Raw genomic sequence first — 12,417 nt, forward strand, 5'->3', positions numbered from 1 at the left:
CTAAAACACTCACCTCATTCGTTAAGGTACTTTGTTGTTGATCAGTCTTAACTTCGTTAAGAGTTGATTCGTTAAACACTGTTAACAGTTCGCTATAACTGTTCTCAGTTCGCTATAATAGTTCACAATTCGCTACACAGTTCGTTAAACCTAGTTCTTTAAACTTGTTTAATTTTCAAAATATGGCTGGTATGTATGCATTAGCGTCTCAAAACATGTTAATGCAACAGATGTTGCAACTTGATATCGAGATAGGTTCGCATTCTAAGTGTCCAAGATTGATGAAGTTCAGTGACTTTGCCAAGTGGGAACCTCGGTTTCGTGCACATTTGGGATCTGTTCATCCTGATTGCTCTTATTGTCTTGATGAAGTTTATGTTGCACCAATGATTGGTGATGATACTATTGGGTATACTCCTAAAGCTGTTTCTCAATACTCACAAGAAGAGAAGAAAGCTTTAGAAATCAAGATAAAAGCCTATTCTACTCTGCTATGGCATTACCAGAAAATATCTTTCATCAAGTTGGTAGTATCAAGAGATGTGCGTCTTTATTTCAACATCTGCGTATGAGAAGCATGGGAAACACAGCTGAGAGTAAGAAAGAGATGCTCAAGTTTCAGTTTCGAAACTTTAATCTATTGAAGGGAGAAACAGTTGAAGAGATGACTACAAGATTTAGTCATTTAATTGCTGAAATGGACAAGATGAAAATGGAAATTTCTGAAAGGGATAAAATTGACACTATTAAAAGTGTGCTTCCAAGTTCTTACTCAACATTTCTAATGGTCTTGAAAGAAAATGACTATTTCTTAAATGAAGACTTGACGGCACTTGAATTTTTACAAAAGATCGAAGCCAGAGAGTATGATCTTAAGTGTCAAAAATCCTCCAAAGAAAATCAAGATCCAACTTTCTATGGTGGAAGTATGCCTCTTAGTTCAACGATCTCATGCTGCAAGTGAACAAGAATCAACTATGTTGAAAGATCCAAAAGTTTGTTTCTACTCTGCCGGTAATTTGGGTGGTTCTGGAAGTTCAACTAATACAAATCCATTTGCTAAACCACCAAGTGTTAATATGAAGGAAGCTGAGCAAAACTTTGCTTTTCTGACAGCTTTTATATCTTCATATGAAAACTTAGTGAGTAGTAAGATTGCCACAAGTGATTTAACAGATGAGGACTATGATCAGATAGATCCAGATGATCTAAAAATCATGGATTTAAAATGGAACATGGCTATGATCGTCCGTAAAGTTAAAAGATTCATGCAAAGAACTGGAAAAGATCTTCCAGCTTTAAACAAGAAGTTGGGTTTTGACAAATTAAAAGTAAAGTGTTATAATTGTCAAGAATTTGGGCATTTCGCGAAGGAATGTGACAAACCAAGGAAAGAATACACTGGTCCTCATGGTCAAAGTCAAAATGCTTCTACACCACGAGGAAGTGATGCTAAAGAAATCATCTTCTTCTACAACACAAGCGATGTTAGCAGATGGAACCGACTGGTCACAACGGTTACTATGCAATGATGTTCAAGCAAATTTGGCTATGTTTGGGTTACATAAGGATTGTCAAGATGCAACTGGCAGTGAGATGTCTTCCGATAATGATTCTGGATCTGATTCTGACGACTCTTGCGACAAGCCTTCCGAATCAATGTTTGCTTGCATGGCCAAAGTCAATGAGGTTAGTAATTCTATTTCTTATACTTCATCTGTTAAAGCATCATGTGTTGACTGTGAATCTAACAAATCTAAGTTAGAAGATTTGAAAAACCAAAATGATAGTCTTATACAAGAAATTGCTTCTCTGAAGGATACTTATCGACAATCTCTTGAATCTCAAATGAGATCTCGAGAAAAGATTGATGCATTGTCGACAAGTAACCATGATCTCAAAGCCGAGTTATCTGTGAAAATGACAATTAATGACCAAAAGTTTCAAGAAATATTGAAACATCGTTCAAAGATAACTGAGATTGAGAATGAGGTTCTTGAGTTGAAGAACAAATTGGGGAAATTTAGAAATTCATCTTTTCTGTTGAATGAAATCATTGAGGTATCTGGAAAACAAAATGACTCCAAGAAAGGTATTGGTTTTGTTGAAATTCCACCACCTTTCCATAATGATTATAAAATTTATCCTTTGCAAGAAAAGAAGAGTATTTGATTCAAAAAGAATCTGTGATTTCTGAAAAACCTAAATTGGTTAAACCTGAAATTGTTAAATCCCAAGTTGCTCCTCAAAAACCTCATGTGGAAAGTAAAAAGGTCTTTGTTGAAAATGTTGACAAAGTGATTATTGAAGATGTGTTTGAACCTGAGATAATACACAAGAATAAGAACATTCCTAGTTCTAACAATATTCTTTGCGAACCTCAAGAGTTTGAGGAAGCTGTGTATGGTTCATTCAAATCTCAAGTGAACAAGGAAGAAACTGTGAAAACCAAACCAGTGAGGGCAAAGAAGTCAGTTAAACCAAAGATTTCTGACGAGGACTTAATGTGTTTCATTAATCCTCCGAGTTCTAAGTCTTCATCGGCTAGAGTTTTTAAGTTAAAAGGAATGGATACGATGTTCACTGAAAAATATATTCCAATAAGTATTATCAAACCTGAACTTATTGAGAGTTTTTTTGTCAATGAAACTTTAAAATTCAAGAACTTGAACGTGTGTATGCTCAAACAAAAACATCAGTTCAATCTGACCCATTGACTAAAGCAAAACAATTTTTAAAACAAGCTAAGAAAATTAACTTTGTGAAGTCAACTGGGACAGATACACTAAAAAGTTTTTCGAACTGTTCTAATTTAGATTTTTACTTAATGAAGAAATCTGAATTATCTGATTAGTTTGCTAAGAGCATGACTAAAAATGTGAGTCATTATCAACCGTCTACATCATTTATTCAAACTACTTCTCAACATCATCATGTAGACATGCGAAGTTGTTTCTTATGCGGTCAACAGGGTCATGTTGTGAGGAATTGCAGTCAGCAGAACTATCAGAATCTTCATCCTTTTATCAAGGACAAATCTAAGCCAATTCCATTGGTCAAGGAGATTCTGAAACGACCTGTGTCGTATGCTAATGATACTCATATTTTGTTCTCTAATGTGAATCCTCAGAAGGTTCTTCATGTTAATGAGACACATGGTCAAGTGAAACCAAAATTTATTCCAACTGAACCCATATGTCAAAATAAGAATTCAAACATTGTTCAGGCAGCTTATTTAAGACGAAAGTCTAGGAAGTCGGTAACTTATTCACAAGTGGCTGAACAACAGTTGAAATCTGTTCAAGTTAATGATCAAAGAGAAAACCAAGAGGTGCCCAAGACTGAGGCCTGGGCTGCCTTTTTGAACTAATCACTTTTGTTTGTGTGTAGGGTTCATCCAAGACCATCTCTGGTGAAAACTGGATCATGGATAGCGGATGTTCTCGTCATATCACTGGGAATCTCGACCTATTAACCAACGTAAGAAATATTCAAGGGGGTTATGTAGCGTTTGCTGGGAATTCTGGGGGCATGATCACACAAGAGGGTGAAGTTTCAAATGGTCACATTACGTTTGAGAGAGTAAATTATTGCGACAAAGTTGATCATAACTTATTGAGTGTATCGCAGATTTGTGATAAAAGGTACACTACGATATTTACTGACAAAGAATGTCTTATCTTGAAATCGGGTTATGTTATTCCCGAGGACATGGTTGTCATGCGATCACCTCGATCAAATGATATTTATGTCTTAAATATGAGTTCTAAGGTATCCACATTGATCGAAACATGTTTAGTCTCGAAAGCAACCAAGAATAGAGTGCACCTTATGTACCTCAACAAAATGGCGTTGCTGAAAGAAAGAATAGAACCTTGATTGAAGCTGCAAGAACGATGCTCGATGATTCTAAGCTTCATGTCCAATTTTTGAATAAGGCAGTGAATACAGCTTGTTATACGCTTAATCGAGTTCTAACTGTGAAACGACTCAAGAAGACAAGCTACGAGCTCTTAAATAATTGAAAACCTAATTTAAAGTACCTGGAACCATTTGGGTGTCCGTGTACAATGTTGAAGAAGGATTTGGGTAAATTTGAAGAAAAAGCTATCGAAGGGTATTTCTTGGGATATGCATCTCCAAAGAAAAGGGTTTTTAATTTCACATCTAGTTGTGTTGAAGAATGGTACCATGTGGACTGTCAAAAGTACACAACTCCTCCTCAAGGGAAAGGTCCAGACTGGATGTTTGACTATGATAGTTTATTTAATTCATTTACTCCTTCGACTGAACACATCGACGAAGATCTAGTTAGAGCATACTTTGAAGATCATTTGACCATTCCAAGATTTTCAAGTTCTAATGATGTTGAAGCTCAACCAGATGCTCCAACTGAAGAACCTCAAGTTATTTCTCCAGTTGCTATTGATAATGTTTATACTTCTTCTGATTATGATCAAGCTGAAGATCATGTTATTGACCTTGACAGTGATAATGTTTCATCTCCCGAGTTAGGTGAACATTTCACTAACTTATTTGATAATGTTGTTGTTCCTGAGAATCCCACTCTTCGGATTCATGGATATCATCCACAGGAAAACAACATTGGAGAACATAATGTGGGCGTTCGTACACGTCATCAAGTTGCTTCGTCAAGTGATAATAACATATTGTGTGCTTACACTAACTTACATTCTTCGGGAATTGTAAATCTTGCTAAATTCTCTTACTTTCTATCTCAAGTTGAGCCAACGATAGCTCATAAGGCACTTGAAGATCCTTCTTGGGTAGAAGCCATGCAAGAAGAATTACAGCAATTTGCACGTTTGGGTGTTTGGGACTTAATAGACAAACCTGCTAGAGTCAAGAAAGCCATTCCGACTAAGTGGGTATTTAAGTGTAAGAAGGATGATCGAGGGGTGATTGTCAGAAACAAGGCACGTTTAGTGGTGCAAGGTTTTCATCAGCAAGAGGGTATTGATTACACAGAGGTATATGCTCCAGTTGTAAGATTAGAGTCGATTCGAATCTTCCTGGCATATGCAGCTTATAAGAATATCAAGGTCTATCAAATGGATGTTAAAAGTGCTTTTCTCAATGGTGAATTACACGAGGAAGTGTTTGTTTTACATCCTCCTGGTTTTGAAGATCATGATTATCCGGACCGTGTTTACCGATTAAACAAGGCCCTGTATGGTCTACATCAAGCCCCGAGAGCTTGGTATGGCACGCTCGCCGACCATTTGACGGATAACGGCTTCAAACATGGAACGGTTGACTGCACTTTATTTTACAAGAATATTGGTGATGATCTTCTCCTAGTCAAGATTTATGTCGATGATATTATTTTTGGGTCTACAAACGACACATTGTGTAAGGAGTTCGAGAAGTCCATGCGAACAAAGTTCGAGATGAGCTCGATGGGAGAGATGAATTTCTTTTTAGGGTTGCAGGTTCACCAGTCTGCTCACGGAATTTTTATTCACCAGACTAAGTATGTGAACGACGTCTTGAGCCGATTCAAGATTACTGCCGGAAAAATCCCTTCTACTCCTCTTCCAGTAGGGCACAATTTATCACCGGATGAATTGGAGGATTCCATTGATCCTACCCTTTATCGCGCTATGATTGGTTCTTTAATGTATTTAACGGCTTCTCGCCCTGATATTATGTTTGCTGTTTGTCTTTGTGCTAGGTATCAAACAAGTCCACCAGTGACTCACCTAGCTGCAGTCAAGAGAATTCTTCAGTATTTGATGGGAAATCCAGACATCGGGTTGTGGTACCCCAAGGATGATACTTTCGATCTTACTGCCTACTCAAACTCAGATTATGGAGGATGCAAGATCAACTTCAAATCAACGACTGCAGGATTTCAATTTTTAGGAAACCGGCTTGTTTCCTGGCAGTGTAAGAAGCAGACAACGGTCTCCACTTCAACCACCGAAGCTGAGTATGTTGCAGCCTCGAGTTGCTGTTCCCAGGTTTTGTGGATACAACAACATCTTCGCGACTACGGTTTGAAGTTTCTTACTACTCCTATTTTGATTGATAATTCTGCTGCTATTAGTATCACCAAGAATCCCGTACAACATTCTAAAACGAAACATACCGAAATTCGATATCATTTTATACGGGATTGCTATGAAAAGAAATTAATTGATCTTGAGAAAGTACATACTGACTTTCAGAAAGCCGATCTGTTTACTAAAGCCTTTGACAAAACGCGTTTTAAATTTTTGCTTGATTTAAACGGATTGAAGACCCTCGCTGATATCCTTAAACAAGGATGACTATCTTTATTTTCTGTTATATTTTTCTTTTAAAATTTATTTTGGTTTTAGGGGGTGAAAATCAAGAAAATACAAATAGAGTGTGTTTTTCGTTTGTATAGATAAAATCCAAAAACATTGAAAAAAAAATTTAAAATTCAAAAAGATTGTGATTTCTATTCTTTAATGTTTTTCTTTTAAATATTTAGAAAAACCAAAAACATTTTAAAATTTTGAAAAACCAAAAAGAATGTGATTTATGTTTGTACAGAAAAATCCGAAAAAGTTTATTTTGTTTATAAGAAAATTGAAAAAAAAAAGCAAAAATATTGTGTTTTTAAAGTTTGTATAGAGAAAAACCAAAAAGATTTTTAGATTATTTTCTCGCTGAAAAATAATGTCGGTTATTTAAGTTTGTGAAGCATGCTTGCATGTCTTGGTCCTATTATTCACTTGTGAATTGATGGTTAGCCATTTATTTATAAACTTAAGTTAACTGGGGCGATTAAATTTATCTTTTCTTTATTTTATGCTCCTCAAAATTTTGAGTTTTTGAAGCAAAAAGAGAACATGATAGTACATTGATTATCTTGACCCCAAATCTAGAAAAAAGTACGCTTAAAAGACTGTGTGCTTAATTGCATTGGTGCATTGGTAGGCCTTAAAACAACCCAGTTGAGTAAAGTATGTGATATAAACATAAAGAAACGCCAAATTGAAAGGGGTGTTAGTCTCTAGCAAAAGTCTCGGTGAGGATGGCATAAATGTAATAACCAGTCATACTCAAGCCTTATATTTGTTGATCACCCAAAAATAAAATAAAGCAAATAACAAGCGTTAGGATTCTGGACACTGTGAGTCTTTATGCGGCTTAACCGTCTGGGTATTCATAAGAATGAATATTTCACTCACTTTCTAGAGCAAACCCAAAGTCATTAAACTTGATCACTGTTGTACTTCGTACAATCTAAATTACTGACTTGATCAAAATCCGTTGTTAGTCATACAATTGTTCCTCCCTTGCGTGCGTCTTAATACCAATAAGAAACGGACTCCAGGGGATACAATGTATGTAAGCCGACAGATGGACACATGCATACTCACTCACAGTAAAGGAAACTTGATGCATTGCTCAAAATTTCAAAATTGGTATCAAAAATTTTGATCAACATTATAATGGTTTAAGTCAAGTTGGGGTAATTTGGCAAAAATCAAATTAAGCTTGAACCGAGATTAGGGACTGATAGTTTCTGATATTCTGTGCTTTAATTGAACAAATTAATCATATCACAAAAATACTTGAATGTGTGTTATTAGATTTATGTGGATAACAATACCAATGACCGACTTATCGCCAGTCATAATATCGCTGAAATATAAAACTGTGATGGAAGGGCAATTTAGTCAATATGATTCTCTGCTCAAACTCAACAAAAATACAAAAATATGTACTGGTTTTGATAAAATCATTGAAAAACACAAAAAGATTGTCTATTTTTATGATTCGGATATTCTTTTGTAAATACATTCTTTATTCGTTATTTTTTACAAAATTCCAAAAAGATTTTCCTCTTTTTCTTTATAAATATTATTTAAGTTATGTTTCGTAAAACTGAAACGTTTTTAAGGTATTTGGTTGTCGGGATAAAAAGATTCTCGATAACCTAATTTATTTATTTTATTTAATTATTTAATTCATTTAATTTATTTAATTTAAAATTAAATAAAAGATTTTTTAATTAGAATCTAATTCGTTAATTATGGATAACGAACTAGGTGATTCTTTAGCGAACTAGCTTCTGGTTCGCTCACCTAATTCGCTTCCGCACTCTGTAACGAATCATCCCTTCGTTATGCATATTTAACGAATCATGACACGAATCATGTTTTGATTCGCTACCTTTAATTTAACGAATCAAGTAGCGATTCGCCAAAATAAGGTAACGAATTGAGTTAGCGAATGGGCTAATTCGTTAACTTTAATTTAAACGAATCGTCTGATTCGTACAAGTTATACCTCGAGTTGAGTGCAAGGTCTATAAAAGACAAGAAACACGAACAGTCCTCCACTGTTCGCCTTCTTCCTTCACGTTAAAGAAACTCTGTTCAAATTTTCTCTGAAATTTCGACCTTCTCGTTTTGCATTGTCTACAGTATCTCCTACTACATCAATGAGACCTCCTCCTCCACCAACAACTACTCTTCATCCACCTCCGCCTAGTGATGTCTCATTCATGGGAATCACTAGGCCTCAAGGACCTGTTCAACCTGTTCACCCGTCCGTATACAACTTGCCACCAGGTCGTCAAACTGAAATGCTGCTAAATCTGCTACATCTCTATGAAAATCAAATGGCAGCTGACCGTCAAAATCAAGAACGAATCATGGAGAATTAACGACGAATGATGAGTTATATTTCTTTTTGTCAGAAGGAGACTAAGTCGTTGGATACGATTGTTGAGTCTCAGGGGGTGAAATTAAAGGAACAAGAAGAGTTGATTTTACAATTAACTTGTAAAGAAGATGCCCTCAAGAAACTCAAGAATGACGATGATGATCCTGACGAGTCTGGTGCAGGAGGTGAGCCTAAACAATCGCATGGTTCATCCTCTGGTGCTGGTGTTAGTGGCAGTGATGATTCGAGCAAACAAATTATTATTTATCAAGATCCAACAGCTGCCAAGCCAATTGAAATGATTGCAGCTAACACAGTGATATTTGTTGATGGATCAGGGGTGGTTCGTAGTGTGGTAAACAGAGATGAGATAGAGGTTGGTGAGTTTGTGGTTAGATCCTTGACACGGGAGCAGATTTCGATTCTGCTTGGGCTGAATGACGATCAGTTGACTGCTTTAGAGACTGAGCCCGATTTCGAAGTGATAACTGAGGAGGATTTGGAAGTTGATCCGTTATTTATGAATACGGACTTTATTTATGAGAATGAGGATGTAGAAATGGAGGATGTGACTGCTGATGAGTACCCGGACTTGTATCAACACACGAACGTTGATCAAGGTGCTCCGGTATTGCAAGAAGAGGTGTTTAAAAAGACTGAGGACGAACTGGAAAAGGTTGTTCAGCGGACAGTACCCTCACTCAAAGAAGTAACTGATGAGGACGTAGAAAGATGGTTCAAACGTCATAAAGTGGGTAAAATCATCAGTGCTTATGGTTATGTAGATCAAGAAAGGAAAGATACTGCTGCTGCATGGGTTAAGGCTAATCAGGTGACTACCTTCAAGACTGTTTCAAAGGTACACAGTGATATTGTTTCATGGGCTTATGACTCTGACCTTAAAGTATGTATAGTGTCCAGTATTACGAGAAAATAAGGGACGTTTTAACTCTACCGCGTTGGGATGTACGAACCCTCGCGAGACGTCCATTTATCAATCGTGGGGGTTACCGAATAGCTGAGTGGTTTCACCAACACTTACTGTTCGAGGTCAATCACGGCATCAAATTCTTCAAGCCCCAGGTCCCAAGACGTAAGCGCATTGACGAGATTGATCCAAGGACCGGCTGGAAGAAACTTGTCTTGAAAGTGAAGCCGCCAAAGACGATGAAAAAGGTTCCTGTGAAGACGATGCCTCAAGATATGCATCTCTCCTTCAACCGCTGGTACTACGAAAATCGTACCAGCGAGGCCGTCATTGTTCTAGGGAGAGGTCTGAAGACTAACCTTATCAAGATAATCGACCCGATGTGGTTGGTTAATTTATCAGACCGACAACGACGTGCTACACAGGAAGCAGATTTTGTTTGAACGCCAAGAAGATTACGACCTGGCAATGCAATTCCAATGAGTCGTTCGTGTGTGTCATGAACATGGAATTCATAGTTGCAAAGACTGGCAGTCAAAGCGCTTCAAATAAGTTAAAGACAAAGAGCTCAAGACGAGGGGGTGTCTGTTAGTGTACGGTTTTGCGTCTAGAGTCTTTGTATTTATCGTTAACGTTTTTGTTTATTAATTAATGTAATAATTAATTTATTTAATAGCCAGTTCGCTAAGTTAAAGGCTAGTTCGCTAGGGGATGTTAGCGAACTAGCCAAGTAATGTATTCCCTCCTGATTCGTTAGGGGATGTTAACGAATCAGGGGGTGTTTCGCTATGATAATGTATGTAACGAAGGAGAGGCTGGTTCGCTAGGGGATGTTAGCGAACCAGATCACCTTCTATATATAGTGAACTCCTGTTCACAATTAATATAAGTTTTGAGATAATTAACGAATTGCTGTTCAATCTCTCTCTCAAGCTTCACCTAACAAACGTTACTGATAATATATTGATAATAGATATACATATATACAACACTGAATCGATGTTAATTATGAGCTAGATCTAGTACTAATCGGATATTCACAGATCTGAGATCTGTTATTGTTATTGATTGGTAATCCGGGTTCTAACAATGGGTCTTTCCGCATTCTCCAATTTGACTTCTTTAGCACGTCGTTTTCCTGAGGAGAATGAGGTTCCGCATATGTATGAACCTCCGAAGATAAAATTGATAATCTGTGCATCAGGTGGTGGTGGAGCAGCCTTCTGTGGGATTTCTTCAGGATCCTGGATCCTCAATTTCTTTCTTCCCATAAGCTCTTTGAAGTGACCTGTGCTTAGGAGATACCCAATTTCTCTTCTTAGGCAGATACTATCATCAGTCATGTGGCCAAAGTCTTCGTGGTATGCACACCACTTGGACTTATCCTTGAAGGATGTTGACTTCTCACTCTTTTGAGGCCACCTTGCTTTTTTCCCTAGATCTCTCATGGCACATATTAGGCCAGGAGTATCAATGGAAAAGCAATACTTTGATATCCTTGGATATTCCTCTTCATCCTTGTCCTCTTCGACTGCATGGATGTTTTGGTTGTTGAACTTTGAATAGGGCTTGGAATTGTTGTTCCTGAAGGAGGATCCTTGTAGCTTATCGAACGACTCATGTTTTGTTGAAGTACCCAATCTTTCTTGGATCCATTTGTCATCCTCTAATCTGATTAATCTGAGCGCCTTATTTCTGACTTCATCTAATTTCCCTGCATGGGGTCATCACAAGATCATCATAAAATGGGGAGTCCTTTTGCAATCCCATATTTAATGCCTCAACAGCCATAGCCATGTCAAGATTTGGGATCTCCAATGCCTCCCTTCAAAACTTGGTGACAAAGTCCCTTAAGTATTCATCACGAGGTTGGACAACACTGTATAAATCACTAATTAATTTTTCAAACTTCCTACTACAAGAAAACTGATTATTGAATAAATTAACTACGTGAGAAAATGAAGTAATAGAGTAAGGAGGAAGACTTAGTGTAAGGCCCCGGTATCGATGCCCTACTTGGACGATGGATTTACTCATAAACACAGTTCTAAATATCAGAGTTAATTAAAACTTTTCGCGGAATACAAAATTTTAACCATTCAATACAAAATATGCAAATCTTGTCTTTAAGCATAACATAAAACATCGTATTAAAACATCATGACAATTCTTCTTCATATGCCAGCCGCTTCAGATCATGCCATGTGTCTTCATCAAGCCAACTTCCTCGAGTATTATTAGGGCCCAGTTCCCTTTTCTGCCTCGAGTATTATTAGGGCCCGGGTCCCTTCTTCCTCGAGTATTATTAGGGCCCGGTTCCCTTCTTCCTTACAACCATACCATACTTTTCTTTATATTTATAATTATTAACTTTCATACATACTCTCAGTTTTTCCTACAACATACATACATCATTTATCAAAAAATTACATATCATACACCTACCACTTAAGGTAAGTGTTTTAACTAATCACATTGAGTATGTACACGGCCCCGAAAAATATATATGCTGTATATATATATATATATATATGGCATACGTACATACACGACATTCATACATGCACGTCCTATATACATACACGGCACGTTGTATATATACGGTATACATACATACATGGCATGCATATATACACGTTATACTTACATATATATGCTAACATATACATTATATACACATACACGACATACGTACATAGTGCATACACATATACGGCATACATTCATACATATACGGTATACACACACGTTACATACATACATACATATACGTGGCATACACATACACGTTACATACATACATACATATACGGTATACACGT

The sequence above is a fragment of the Bidens hawaiensis genome, unplaced genomic scaffold, assembly GCF_021521415.1.
Source record: "Bidens hawaiensis isolate Kalapana, Puna unplaced genomic scaffold, B.hawaiensis_p1.1 tig00013076_1, whole genome shotgun sequence".
NCBI classification, from domain to species: domain Eukaryota; kingdom Viridiplantae; phylum Streptophyta; class Magnoliopsida; order Asterales; family Asteraceae; genus Bidens; species Bidens hawaiensis.